Source organism: Manis javanica, chromosome 3 (assembly GCF_040802235.1).
Source record: "Manis javanica isolate MJ-LG chromosome 3, MJ_LKY, whole genome shotgun sequence".
In the NCBI taxonomy this organism is placed as follows: Eukaryota; Metazoa; Chordata; class Mammalia; order Pholidota; family Manidae; genus Manis; species Manis javanica.
In genome coordinates this window covers 161311963-161327438 of record NC_133158.1, presented here as the reverse complement: position 1 = coordinate 161327438, position 15476 = coordinate 161311963, and the positions used below count along the sequence as shown (strand labels likewise).

At 45.6% G+C, this 15476-nt stretch overlaps 1 protein-coding gene across 2 annotated transcripts in view; it reads right to left on the bottom strand.

Moving 5' to 3' along the window:
• MRAS (muscle RAS oncogene homolog) overlaps positions 1–15476 on the bottom strand; it is a 59695-nt gene that overhangs the window by 7916 nt on the left and 36303 nt on the right. Inside the window, exon 1 of one of the 2 annotated variants that reach the window (XM_036991857.2) lies at positions 156–175. The exons of the other annotated variant lie outside the window; for it this stretch is intronic. The gene's annotated coding sequence lies outside the window, so the exon portion shown is untranslated. Of the gene's footprint in view, positions 1–155; positions 176–15476 lie in introns of those variants that run through there. 2 annotated transcript variants of the gene reach the window in all.

Sequence of the window (15476 nt, the reverse complement as noted above, 5' to 3'; positions counted from 1 at the left end):
CTCGGTTTCCTCCTCTGTGAAATAGAAACCATGCCTCTACCTTGCAGACCTTAGGGAGAAGAGCCCCAGGACCTGCCAGGGGGAGCCCGGAGGAGGCAATCCCAGGTCAGGAAAGGTCCTCAGTCCCTGCGCGGAAAGGAGCCAGGGTCACTTGCCTCCTAGGATGGGGCCATTTTCAGGGTGATGGGAAGGGGAGCTGGGGTCGGAGGCAAAGCAGCGGTAAGGAGGCTAGGGGCCATCGTGGCAGAGGCTCTGCCCCAGCCCCTCCCTCCTATCTCACTACCCGCACCCCACGGGGTCCGGAAGTCTACTCCCCTTCAGCTTCCTTCCTGCTGAGATCAGATGCCCACCCCCTGCATGTTTCAGAGAGGTCAGAGCCACAGCTAGGAGGTCTCCCTTTAGATGCACAAGCCTGACCCCTTCAGGCCCTGCTGAAGCCCTATGGGGGTCATGACGTCTGACCCCTTCAACATCCTGCAAGCCCCCACTCACCGTCTACCTCTCCCCATTTTCTCGGCTCACTCTACTCTCTGAGCAGTCCCAACTTTCCCTTTCCCTGGAGTGGGTGGAGCAGACGGCCACAGATTCTGAGCCTGATTCTGGACGAAGTCTGGCTCCTCATTCCTAGAGGGCAGCCCTGGTCAATCTCACTTCTCTGTGCCTCCATTTCCCAAAATGGGGATCCTCGGGGTTGTTTTGAATTAACACACTAGGGTCCTTAGAGGGTACCTGGCACAAAGGAGCCCTGTGGGAGCACCTGCTGCGAGCCTGTTATCCTCCCCTGGGGCGCTCTCTCCCACCTCCGGGCCTGGGCGCCTCTCCCTGTCTTGGTGAGCTGATTCTGGCTCGCTGTCCTGCTGCCTGAGCCCCCGTGACCTCTCCCACCCCTGTGTGCACCTTTCATGGCACTCAGTTCTCCTTGTCCATTTCACAGGTGCCAGTTGAACAGTCAGCTTCCAGGGGCAGGGACCTGGTCTGTGTTTACTTATAGCCTGGCACAAACAGTACTCAATAGCAGCTGAATGAATAAATGAATGTGAAGTCTACACATTTTTGAGAGCCTACTGTGTGCCAGGCAGTGTCCTAGGCACTGCGGACGCAGGGTGAATGAGGCAAAAATCCTTGTTCTCATGAACTTATAATCTAGTCAGGAGACAGATGCACACATGAATGGGTAAGATAATTTCAGGTGGGGATGACTACATATTATGAAGAACAATATAGCCAGCTGGAGGTAACCGGCAGAAGCTGGGGTCGTTCTGGACAGGGAAGGAGGAGATGTTTGAGTCGTGACTGAACGAGGCAAGGAGGAAGCCATGGGGCCTCGGGGAGGAGCGTTCTGGGCAGAGGGAGCACGACGAGTGGGGGTGCACCAGGGCAAGGCTTCCTTCATTCTAAGCAAGACGGGGCCACTGCAGAGTTTGGTCAACAGAGTGGCATGATGTGGAGGACAACTGAAAAATGTACCCTGGTTGCTGGGAAAACCCAGAGCAGGAGTGGAAGCAAGGGCTCCAGTTAGGAGGTCATGCAGAGCCCCAGGCAGGCCGCGAGGGAGGGCCAAGCCCAGGCTGGGTGGGGGCAGAAGCTTTGAGAGGTAACTGGATTCAGGCCACTTTCTAAGACAGGGACATCAGGAGCACAGCTTTTTGGGGAAAGCTGTGGGGTGTGGGGGATGAGAGAGTAGGGCAGTGAGGACAACAGCCTTTAGGGCCTGAGCCAAATGAATAGTGGTGTCATATGCCGCGGTGAGGAAGACTGGGCGGAAAACAGGGTTTATGGGGCTCAGGTTTTGACTCTGTTACCTATGTGGGACTTCAAATAGGCATTTAGAGTCAGGAACTGGGAAGCGAGCCATGAGATACACATGTGGGAGCTGCCAGTGTGGACAGCAGGGAAGCTACAGCACGAGGTGTCCAGGACACCCAGGAAACCACAGCCCCTTGGCAGACACCTGGAGACAGTGCTCGAGAAAGCGACCTTGTCCCCACAGCCGTCATCCCCGCGCATCTCCTGAGTACACGCAGGGACCTGAGATGTGCTCCTCACGGCAGCACTTCAAGGCTACTGATTATTTCTGTGGGCCTCGGTCTCCTCGTGTGTGAAACGAGGGCCAGGGTCCCAGGACCCTCACGACCTTCGAGCTCTGACACCCTAGAATTATTTGATCTGGATATGAAGTAAAGGGGCTGAGAAAACAGGATCTACAGCTGAGGACCCATGGGGAAACTGAGGCAGTTTCCTTGATATTTGCCAGGGACGGGGTATGAAGACTGCCCCTTCACTCAGAGGAAATGAGTCTTTTTTCCTAAATAAACCCAACTTAGAACAGCAAGCAACAAAACAGAAGAAAATGGCATGGATTTGGCTGAAGAGGGGATGGGAAGGCCTGAGTTAAACAGCTGAACACATTCAGGTAGTATTGTAATTAATATAGCCATAGATCTTGAGCATGTATATTGCCCAAAACCAAAACTAGAGACCTAAGATATTTTTAAATATATCATTCAGAATTTTAAAAAAATTCTAACAGAGAGGCAAAAATGAAAATGGACCCTCCATGAAGGAAAAATATTCAGACATTACAAAAAAACTTCAGACATTGGTGGTCTTACAGATGATATTCTCCATGCTTTCTAAAAGAATTCTTGGATGATACAGTACAACAAAGTGAAAAATAGGTCCATGAAGGAAAAAGATGAGTAGTATAATAAATAATGTTAAGCAAAGGAAATTGCAAAACTAAGAGTTACATTCAAATAAATATTGTTATACAACTTGAAGAAAAGCAATGATCTAGATCTATGATTCATATGTGAAGATCCATATGTTCTAGAACTAGAATCTATGATCCATATGTGAAGATAGGCTCTGGGGAAGAGTAAGTTACTGCTAAAGTTCTTGCCTCATTTGGGAAGAGGTTGGATACTGATTGCACCCAGATGTTGATAAAAAGTATAAGTATAGACACACATATGCATATGGAATAACCACTAGAAATAAAAATCAAAATTCCTAGTCATCAGAGGAGAAAAAAACCAGAACAAAGTAAATGGGACCCATCCAACAAAAATACATTATACAAAAGTAAGAAAGTTAAAAAGATAGACATGGAATAAGACGGCAGAAATAAATCTATGATTAATGACAGTAAATGCAAATGGGCTAAATTCACCTTCGAAAAGCAGATACTCAATGCAACATCCACTTGTCTGCTACTACAAAAGACACATATAGAACAAATGGCACAGAGAGAATGAAGAGTGGAAGGATGAAAGTGGATATGTCAGCCGCCTGCATCCACAAAACAGATGGCAAGGCCACCACATTAAACCAGACAAGCCAGGGCACTTACAGCGGAGAAAATACAAGAATCATAAGCACATAAGAATGTTGTCTAAAAATATGCAGGTATAAAAGCTGAATTTTAAAAACAGCAGGAATTAACAAATCCCATAATCAGGGTGGGAGAAATGACCAGGCCTCTCTCTTAGAGACAGAACAAGTAGCCCCCAAACATAATAATGTCATTAAATAATACAATTTAAAAACTTAATCTGAGAGATGGAGAGAACCAACTTTATATTCAAATAGTAAATAAATAGGCTCAACTGCACATGAAATAGGCACAAAAATTGGCCATATGGTAAGACATAAATAAAAATTTCAACAAATTCCTGAAAGTAGAAGTCATATGGGCCATGTTTTGCCTAAGTGAAGTAAGATCAGAAATTAATAGCAACACAAGTAAGTATAAAAGAAACTATCCACTTGAAAATGTAAAAAGCTACATGATAAAAACTCTCAACAAAATGGGTGTAGAGAGCAAGTACCTCAACATAATAAAGATCATATATGACAAACCCACAGCCAACATCATATTTAACAGCAAAAAGCTGAAAGTTTTTGCTTTACGATTGGGAACAAGACAAGGATGCCCATTCTCCCCAGTTTTATTCAGCATAATACTGGAGGTCCTAGCCATGGCAATCAGACAACACAAAGAAATAAAAGGCATCCAGACTGGGAAGGAAGAAGTTAAACTGTCACTGTTTGCAGATGACATGATACTGTACATAAAAAAACCTAAAAGAATCCACCGCAAATCTACTAGAACTAATAACTGAATTCAGCAAAGTTGCAGGATACAAAATTAATACACAGAAATCTGTTGCATTCCTATATACTAATGATGAACTAGCAGAAAGAGAAATCAGGAAAATAATTCCATTTACAATTGCATCTAAAAGAAAAAAATACCTAGGAATAAACCCAACCAAGGAGGTGAAAGACCTATACCCTGAAAACTATGAGACACTAATGAGAGAAATTAAAGAAGACACCAATTAATGGAAATACATCCCATACTCATGGATAGGAAGAATTAATATTGTCAAAATGACCATCCTGCCTAAAGCAATCTACAGATTCAATGCAATCCCTATCAAAATACCAACAGCACTCTTCAATGAACTGGAACAAATAGTTCAAAAATTCATATGGAACCACAAAAGACCCTGAATAGCCAAAGCAATCCTGAAAGGATTACACTCCCTGACTAAGCTCTACCACAAAGCCACAGTAATCAAGACAATTTGGTACTGGCACAAGAACAGACCAATAGACCAATGGAACAGACTAGAGAGCCCTGATATAAACCGAAGCATAAACGTCAATTAATATATGATAAAGGAGCCATGGATATACAATGGGGAAATGACAGCCTCTTCAACAGCTGGTGTTGGCAAAACTGGACAGCTACATGCAAGAGAATGAAACTGGATTATTCTTTAACCCCATACACAAAGGTAAACTCGAAATGGATCAAAGACCTGAATATAAGTCATTAAATCATAAAACTCTTAGAAGAAAAAATAGGCAAAACTCTCTTGAATATAAGTATGAGCAACTTTTTCCTGAACACATCTCCTCAGGCAAGGCAAACAAAAGCAAAAATGAACAAATGGGACTATATCAAACTAAAAAGCTTCTATACAGCAAAGGACACCATGAGTAGAACAAAAAAGCATCCTACACTATGGGAGAATATATTTGTAAATGACATATCTGAGAAGGGGTTAACATCCAAAATATATAAAGAACTCAAACGCTTCAACACCCAAAAAGCAAGGTGGAGGATATGAACATACACTTCTCCAAAGAAGAAATTCAGATGGCCAACAGGCACATGAAAAGATGCTCCACATTGCTAATTACCAGGGAAATGCAAATTAAAACCACAGTGAGATATCACTTCACACCAGTTAGGATGGCCAACATCCAAAAGACAAGGAACAACAAATACTGGAGAGGATGTGGAGAAAGGGGAACCCTCCTACACTGTTGGCGGGAATGTAAATTAGTTCAACCATTGTGGAAATCAATATGGAGGTTCCTCAAAAAACAAAAAATAGAAATACAATTTGACCCAATAATTCTACTCCTAGGAATTTACCCAAAGAAAACAAGATCTCAGATTCAAAAAGACATATGCTCCCCTATGTTTATCGCAGCACTATTTACAATTGCCAAGAAATGGCAGCAACCTAAGTGTCAATCCATAGATGAGTGGATAAAGAAGATGTGGTTCATATATACAATGGAATATTATTCAGCCATAAGAAGAAAATAAATCCTACCATTTGTAACAACACAGATGGATCTGGAGGGTATTATGCTCAGTAAAATAAGCCAGGCAGAGAAAGACAAGTTCCCTCATTTGTGGAGTACAACAACGAAGCAAAACTGAAGGAACAAAACAGCAGCATACTCACAGACACCAAGAAAGGACTAGTGGTTACCAAAGGGGAGGGGCGGGGGAGGGTGTGAAGGGAGGGAGGGAGAAGGGGATTAAGGGGTATTATGATTGGCACACAAGGTGTTGGGGTGTCACAGCAAAAACGTGTAGCACAGAGAAAACAAGCAGTGACTCTATGGCATCTTACTACATTGATGGACAGTGACTGTAATGGGGTGTGGGAGGGACTTGATAATATGGGTGACTGTAGTAAGTACAATGTTTTTCATGTGAAACCTTTATAAGAGTATATATCAATGATACCTTAATTAAAAAAATATACAAAGCTATACTGCTCTACAACTCTCTAGTTATAGAGAAAATCAAAGCAGAAATTATAATTTAGAAGTGAATGACAATGAACAATAACAAAACCTCTGGTTTGAGGCCAGTGTAGTACTCAGAGGAAAATTATAGCTTCAAAAGCACGTCAGAAAACAAGACAGAACATTAAGCATTTAAACTGAGAGGCTAGAAAAGGAAAACTAAAATAAAACCAAAGAAAGAAGAAATCATAATGAAAGCAGAAATTAAGAAAATGGGAGAAAGGAAAAACTAATTGATATAAAAAAATCAAAAGCTGATTCTTTGAAAGGACCAATTAAAAAAAAAACCTTTAGCAATTCTTATCAGAGGAAAAAGACCAATAGCATTTGGAATGAAAAAAGGCCTATGACTATGGATCTAGAGACATATTTAATTATGAAAGAAAACTACATACAGTTTTATAGCAATACATTTTTAATTCTCAATGAAATGGATGATTTAAGAAAATATAAATGAACAAAACTGGTTCAAGAAAACATGTAAAAATAGGCCAATTAGCAATGAAATGAAAGAGACAAAATCTACCTAAAAAATGGCAGAAAGCTATGCGTGTTCTTTGCAAATTGCTCCAGAGCATAGAAAATTTAGAACTTCCCAGCTCAGTGTAAGAGCCTAGAATAATCCTAATAACAAGCTAGATAGGGTAGCATGTGGGTGTGTGGTAACTACCAGGCCCACCCCACCTTTGGGGGACAGAAGCGGCCTGCATGTGAGAGGTGCATTCAGTTATCACCTTGCCATTTATTTTCTGAGCATCCAGTCAGTGCCAACCACTCTGCTTGGTACTTTGGGTTGCTAAAGAACATGAGCATCCTCTCCATACTGCTAATCATCAGGGAAATGCGAAATAAAACCACAGTGAGATATCACTTTACACCAGTTAGGATGGCCACTATCCAAAAGACAATAAATAAATGCTGGAGAGGATGAGGAGAAATGGGAACCCTCCTAGACTGCTGGTGGGAATGTCAACTGGTGCAGCCACTATGGAAAGCAGTATGGAGGTTCCTCAAAAAAGCGAAAAATAGAAATACCATTTGACCCAGAAATTCCACTTCTAGGAGTTTACCTGAAGAAAAAAAAAGCCCGGATTTGAAAAGACAGATGTATCCCTATGTTTATTGCCGCAGTACTTGCAATAGCCAAATATGAAAGCAACCTGAGTGTCCATCAATAGATGAATGGATAAAGATGTGGTACATACACACAATGGAATGTTATTCAGCCATAAGAAGAAAATAAATCCATTTACAACAGCATGGATGGAGCTAGAGGGCATTATGCTCAGTGAAATAAGCCAGGTGCAGAAAGACAAACACCATATGATTTCACTTATTTGTGGAATATAAAAACAAAGCAAAACAGGGGGCTCTCTTGTCCCCTCCTGGCCTGAGCCAGGAGCTCTGTCCTCTTGTTTTCTCTATAAATAAAAGCCTCCCCTTAGCTCTCCTACCTTGAGTGTTTGCGAAGTTCATTCTTCGGCTCTGTGAACAAGAGCCCAGGCATCATCTTTGGGGGCTCGTCCAGGATAACTTCGGAGGTGAGTATCAGCATCCAAGCCTGCCTTTTTTTTTCACTGTCCTTGTGGAAGGGAGCCGTCTATGGCACACAACGTCGGGCTCTCATCAGCCACTTAAATGGGACTAGCCCGGCTGCCATTCTCAAAGTCTCGAGCAACAGGTACCCTGCGTGTCCCTCAGTGGATCCCCCACCTCCCTTGGGAGCCGGGAACATCACCTGAGTGGAGGCCAGGATTCCCTTTCAGAGGCATCTCCTTGGATGCGAGGGACTGAGGAAGGCCGTGGGCACCTGTGAGAGTCTAGGCTGAGGCCACACTTCAGCGGCTTCTCAAAGGGCCGCATGTCTGGAATCAGACCCTGACAGCCCGACTGGGTGTCCATGAGGAGTGACTCTCTCTGTCTCTCTGGCTCTGACTTCCAAGCTGCTTCTTCAGGCCGCCCTGGCCTCTGAGTGAGGCAGGGGTGCTCTTTACTTTCTTTTCATGCTCTATGTGTGCCTCTAACTTGATTAAGTTCACAGAACCCAATGTTCACCACCACAAGGTAGATCTATGCTTCGCTATTATTATTGACTAAATGCTGTACTTTCTATCTTATAAAAATGTGTCTGGGTACCCATTAGCCACTTAAAAGACGATTAGCGTTGGCTGCCAGTCTTGTCTTGGATGAAACACCACTTCCTGGTGCCCGCTGCTCCTTGATCCCTGGCCTCCGGACAGGAATGTCGGGGAGTGGCTGAGTCTGTTTCCTACTTTCCTCTCCTAATCTGCAGACTCCGAGGGCAGACTGGACTGGTAGACAGTGGTCCTTGGATCTCAGCTCCAGCCTATTGACCCGATAGTGCTGAGTGAACCTCTGGCTAGGCTGCTGCCTATGTGAGAGTCACAGATGACCCCAACCTCTTTGTCTCACAGGTCAGATTTCTTACAGTGGGTGACTAGTAGGAAAATTTGCAAGTAGTGGCAGAAACTGGTGTTTGAGAGTATAGAACCACCACCTCCCCTTCATGACTGTCCATGGCAGCCTGTCTGAATTTTATCATTGGCCTTAGGAAAAGTTCCCCTGCTCCTCATTTGAAGCAGTCCTCTTGGGACTGTGCCACTTTCTCCTGTGTAGTGTAAATGAAGTTTGTACTGAGACATTTATCTTCTTGCAATACAGCCTGACTTAATCTTTCAAAGGAAAAGAATGCTTAAAGAGAGGCTTGGCTTTGTCATGTTTAGTGAAGATTTTGTAAATAATTTAGCATGGTTGTTAAGAACAAGTGAACTTAAGTGTAGTAACTAAACTTCTTGGTTGAAGGATATTAAGAACATCCCACACCCTGCAAACTTCCCAAGCCTTCGGATGGATGGACTAGGAGTGCTTTTCATTGGTGTGATCACCTAGCCTCCATTTTTATACCATCTCTTGGTTTAGAAGATGTGATTTGGCATATCAAATCTTAACCAATTTTACTCAAAAGGCCTTAATACTAACTTTAAACTAATGCGCTAAGAAGTTATACAAAATAGAATGGCACTAGACATCTTAACAGCAGCACAGGGTGGAACCTGTGCTATAATTACAGTTGAGTGCTGTGTATACATTCCAAATTATTCACAAAACATCTCTGATTCACTCCAGGACCTCCAAAGGCAAGTCCAAGCTATGTCAGGCCCAGAAGTCCCATGAACTACTATGATATGGAGCTGGTTTTCTAAATTCTTTTAAGCATGAAACTGCAAATGGTGATGGAAATAGAACCCAAGATAGAAGTGCCCATCTTCTGAGGCCCTCTTGACTGACCAGTGATGGAGACCTAGCTGCACCCTTTATGCACCCCCTCTCAGCATGAAGCAGCCAGAGCAGTCATTGCCCCCTTTCCCTAGCAGCAGCTAGGATCTCCATCTGTAGAGGGGGGAATGAGACATGGACCGTGGCTTAGACAGAGTAGGGTGAGGGCCTCCGGAGAAAAACAAAGCAAGACAATCCATTGTGAGATTTGCTGTATCCTGCTGGGGGCTCAGCTTGTTTTTCTGACTCTACCCAGGTGCTACTTTTCTTCCTCCAGCCCTAAACAAATGATTTGCAACCTGGACAATGTAGCAAGCAAGTCCAAAACAACATAGTAAGAACAGGAAGGATTCCATCTTGAAAATTAGATTGCATTTTAAAACCCAATTAGTTAAAAGCAAAAACTGAAGGAACAAAACAGCAGCAGACTCACAGAATCCAAGAATGGACTAATGGTTACCAAAGGGAAAGGGACTGGGGAGGATGGGTGGGAAGGGAGGGATAAGGGGGAGAAAGGGGTATTACAATTAGCAGACATAATGTAGGGGGGCGATACAGGGAAGGCAATATAACACAGAGGAAGACAAGCAGTGACTCTATAGCATCTTACTATGCTGATGGACAGTGGCTCTAATGGGGTATGTGGTGGGGACTTGATAATGGAGGGAATCTAGTAACCACAATGTTGCTCATGTGATTGTATATTAATCATACCCAAAGAAAAATATATATATAAAAAAAAAATCCCCAAAACCCCAATTAGTTCAAAAGTAAGTTTCTTAACAAATAGACAATAACTCAGCCCACCTTGGGAGCAAAGCAGGCCTCCTTAAGTGATATGCTTCCAGACCAGGAAGCTGCTATCCTGGGAGGAAATCAGAGCAGTGAAATTCTTGTAAATAACCAGGAAGACTAATAAGAAACTTAGTGTTTCTTCAAAGGTAAACATTCTGGGACCACTTAGCAGGTGTACATCCTTAGCCCTTTGTCTCTCAAAGGCCTATAAAACCTCTACAACAACACACCACCCTGGGGCTCTCTTGTCCCCTCCTGGCCTGAGCAAGGAGCTCTGTCCTCTCACTTTATCTATAAATAAAAGCCTCTGCCTTGCTCTCTTAAAAAAAAAAAGTAAAGCAAAACAGAAGGAACAAAATAGCAGTAGACTCAAACACTGAGAAGGGACTAGTGGTTACCAAGGAGGAGGAGTTGGAGCAGGGGGAGAGGGAGGGTGAAGGGAATAAAGGGGCACAATAATTTGCAATCACAATATAAATTGGTCACAGGGATGGTAGTACAGCATGGAGAATATAGTCAATGATTCTGTAACATCTTACAATATTGAGACAGTAACCGCACTAGAGGGGGTGAGGATTTAATAATATGGAAACTGTTGAACCACTGTGTTGTGTATTTGAAACCAACATAAGATTATATATCAAATACACTAATAAAAAAAAGAATATGAGTACCTCGATATCAAGGTACTTAAAGGCTAGTTGGGCTGATACTTGAAGAAAAATAATACTGGACAGAAAATGATACACAGGACAACATAGAACAGAAAGTGATACATACTATCAAGAGATCTAGAAAAGTGGGGTCCCTTGGCTGAGAAGGATAATGGAAGGTTTTAGCAAAGAGGGGCATTTCTCCTGCACTTGAAGGAAGGATAGAATTTGACATTAGAAAGTTAGGACCTGAAGAAAGGCCTTCCAGGCAGAGAAATAGCATGAGCAAGGGCCTGGAGGCTGGAAAGAGGGCAGTGAGAAGGCTGGTGTGCTAGGGTGGAAGGTCCGTGATGGTGAACAGGCGATGAGAGGGCACAGGGAGTCCAGAGGTGGGGGACCTTGGATCCTTAACTAAAATGCTTGAACTTGGTGGGCACTGGGGCTGTTAAAAGTTCACAGAAGGAAGAGATGCACAGAGGGTGAGCTTGGCAGCCAAAAAGGGAGGGGCCTGGAGGAGGTGGACCTGTGAAGAGACGGAGGAAGCGCCTGAGCTGAGAGGACCAGGGCCTAAGCAAAGGCAGGCATGTGGAGAAGGAGAGGAAAGGATGGGGAGACGCTGAGGACGCTGAGGACACAGAGCAAAGGGAGCCGTGCCAAGTGGAGAGAGTTGTTCAGGGCCCCTTGGAAATTGCAAACCTGGGCCGCAAGAGGGCAGCAGCAGCCAAGCAGGGCAGGGGCTCGAAATGCTCGGTTGCGGGGGACTCTATCAGCAGTTCTGCCTCCAGGACTTCCTGGTGGAGGAAAAAGATAACACACAGCTATGTTTTTAAGAAACTGTGATTCTGCCTGCATTCTGCATGCCTGATGCCATGAAGGTAGGAGGGCTCCTAGGACAGAAAGTGTTAGTGTGGGGAAAGAGGTGTTCTGCCTCTGTGTGTGTACTTCTTGGATTGTGTGGACTTCAGAAGCCACATGCTGGTGTGGCTTGGGGCCCAGGCGGGTGGGCAGCCATTGTGGAGGGGGCAGCAGCCTGGGTCCCCGCTGAGCTTTCCCCACCAATCTCCCTTCCCCTCCTCTTCCTCCTTCAGGGCTTCCAGAGGGAAGGCAACCCTGGCTTGGAGTCTGGGGGCTCTGACATTGGCCTGTAGCCCAGTGTACAGTCTGAGCTCTTCGGCTAGAAGTAGACCCACCCATGTGTCTACTGGCAGCAAGCCCTGTGCTGGGGCTTTACACACAGGTCCTCTGTCCTCTTCACCGATTTGGAAAGAGGGTACTACTATTTCCCTCGTATAGATGAGGAAAGTGAAACCCAAGGAGTTACAGGGATCTGCTCAAGGCACACGCTGGGAAGGAGGGCACTTGCTTCTCAGGGGCCCGCTGCCCCAGCCCCTCCAGTCTTTTTCCTTCAACCAGAGGGTGTGGTCTGACCACCCAGAACCAGCCGGTTGTGTCTCCATTCCCAGCCTTTGCCCAAGCCATGGCCTCTGGCTGGAACATCCTCTCTAGTGGCTATCCCAGCGGCCCTGCAGCACGCTGCCATCTGCCTCCTCCTGTGGGCCCCAGGCCCTGACCTCTGTGAACCCTTCCTAGTGCATATCATCAGTTCCTCCAGGTCTGGCTCAGCTCCGCACCATGGGGTGGTGGAGCCCTAGAGGGCTGTTCACAGCAGCATTATTCATATTGGCCCCAAAGTGGATGACCCAAATGGCCATGGACTGGTGAATGGATAAGCAAAGTGTGGTATATCCACATACTAGAATATTATCACACGGAAAGAGGAATGAAATTCTGGCATATGCTGCAATATGATGAACCTTGAAAACCCTCTGCTGTGTGAAAGGAGCCAGTTGCAAAGGGTCATGTATCATATGATTCCATTTATAAGAAATGTCCAGACAGGCAACTTAGTAAAGACAGAAAGTAGATCAGTGGTTTCAGGGCCTATGGGGCAGGGAGAATGGAGAGTGATGGCTAGTGGGCATGAGTTTGGTGGGGGGTGGTGATGAAAATGTTGAGGATTAGTGGTGATTTCAGTGATTATTGATTTGTGACTCAATCAGCAATTTCTGATGGCACACCTTTGCGTACATCCTAAAAACCATAAATCGTATATTTTATTTTAACAGGGCAGGTTTTGCACGTGTAAAAATTATATGAGGAAAAAAGCCCATCTCCCTTTCTCTGCAACAGGGAATGCTCTGCCTGCCCTCTGCCTGCCTTCTCACTTCCACAGATGACCCGGCCCTACTCGTTCCAGGCTGTCCTCTCCACCTGGGCCCTGACCCTGCCCCCTAGGCAAGGACATCACCGCTCTTGTCCCCTTCCCCTACTGCATCATCCATTGCTCTGTTGGTTCACTCCCATCTGTCTGTAAGCATGCTATCTATGTTTTTATATATATATATACAATTACTCTCATCTTAAACATGTAAAATAAAAACCCCACCCCTTGACCTCACATCTCCTTCCAGCTACTGTCCATTTCTCGATTCCTCTTCACAACCACACTCTGACTCATCTATTCTCACTGCCTGCTCTTCCCCTCCTACACTCTCCCTTGAACCCACTATAATCAGACTTTCATTCCCAATCACTGTACCAGGACTGACCTTCTCAGTGACCACACACCAGTGACCTCCATGTCACTAAATTGAACGGGCACATGCATCTCGGTCCTCATCCCACTGGGCCCCTCCCCAGCATTTGGGGCAGCTGACGGCTCCTTCCATTTTGAAGAGCCTTCCTCAGTTGGCCTTGAGATGTTACCCTCTCTTCAGTGCTTCCATCGCAGTGACTGGTCCTGCTCTGTCGCCTCGGCGCCCCACCCTCTAAGCATTGGTGGGTCCCCACGCTCAGTCCTGGGAGCCCTTCTCTAGCCGTATTCACTCCCTTGGTGATCTCCCAACCACGGCTTGCACAGCGACTCCCAAATGTCCATCTCCAGCCTACACGTCTCCCCTTACTCCAGACTCAGACACTCAGCTGCCCGTTTGGCTTCTATCTGGATCTGTGAAAGGTGTCTCCGATTTAACAATGTCCAAAATCAGGCTCTTGATTTTCCCCCAAACTGGCTTTTCACCAGTCTTCCTAATCTTGATGAATAACGCTATTCTACCAGCTGCACAGGCCAACGAGTCTTCCCTCTCCACCTAATCCCATCCCATATCCTCCATCAACAAATCCTGTCGTTTCCTTCAAAATACAGCCAGAACCTACCTTCTTCTCACTGCCTCCTTCACTATGAGGAGCCTCTTAATTGGTCTCCCTGACTCTGCCCTGGTTCTCCTATGTTCTGTTCTCTGCACCTTTTAAAACTTCAGTCACAACATGTCTCAGAACCCTGCTCAAAACCTTCCAATGGCTTCTTCTTCCCCTACAAAGTCATATGAGATCAGTGCCCTGCCAGCTCTATGACCTCTCCTATTAGCCTCTCCCTCACTTGCTTTGCGTGCTGGCTACTCTCCAAACAGGCCAAGCACCCCTGCCTCAGGGCCTTTGCACTTGATACTCCGACTGTAATTCTCTTCCCCAGGTCGAGACACAGTTTTCTCCTTCAGGTCTCTGCTCCAACATCACCTTAGGAGGAAGGCCTTTCCCGACCAGTCCACCTAAGACAGCAGTCCCCTCACCACCTGTTTCCTTTACATTGCCTTATTCTCTGTCACAGCATTCATCACCACCCAACACATTACATATCTGTTCATGCTCTGCCTTCCCCATTCTAACATAAGCTCCTTGAGGGCAGGGACTTGACTGCCAACTGCTGCTTCCTCAGAACTAAAAGAGAGCCAGGCACACAGCAGGTACCCAGAAGTATTTACTGAATGAATTAGTGAGCTCGCCCACATACATAGGAGTCAGGGGCCAATTCACACATCACTGGTGGCTCCAAGTCAGGGGTTCAAGCCTTACTCCTGGACCTCCCCAGATGCACACGTGTTGGTGGCCCCTCATCTGTATGTGTGATAGATCCTATTCTTTCCACCAACATAAGGTTAGGTCACAGCCACACAGCACTTACTGAAGTTTACTACATACCAAGCCCCTCACAAGGTATCTTATTCCCTCATTCACCCAATAAACAATAACTTAGCACCTAGTAGGTGCCAGCTCCAGGCAAGCAAGAGATACAATGGTGGGCAAAGGACACCCTCTCCCTCCCTGAGGTGCTTACAATTTGTACCATTTTAGTTATTCTTTGCAACAACTGTGAGCAACAATCCCATTTGGGACACAGACCCCACCGGTGAGGGTGCACAGTCTTGGTCCAGACGTTCTCTGTGCCCAAAGGAAAGAAAAACCTAGTCACTCAGACATGGGGCACAGCGACAACAGGCTGACAGCAGCTACTCTGGGGCCTGGAGCTGGTAGAACCACCCAACACACAGGCAGTCGGGTGAGACCTCAAACTTGTCAGCCGGGCTGGTACACTCAGCCCAACTGGTTGCATCTAACAGAGACCAACAAGAAGTTCAGAAATCAGGGTAAAATTCCCAGTTAATGGCAGGAGTAGAGGACCCAACTGTCAGCAATGTAAGGGGAAAAGCACCTGGGGCTTGGGGTGCTGACAAGCTTGGATGCCCCCAGGCGGTGCCGTGACTCCGGAGGAGG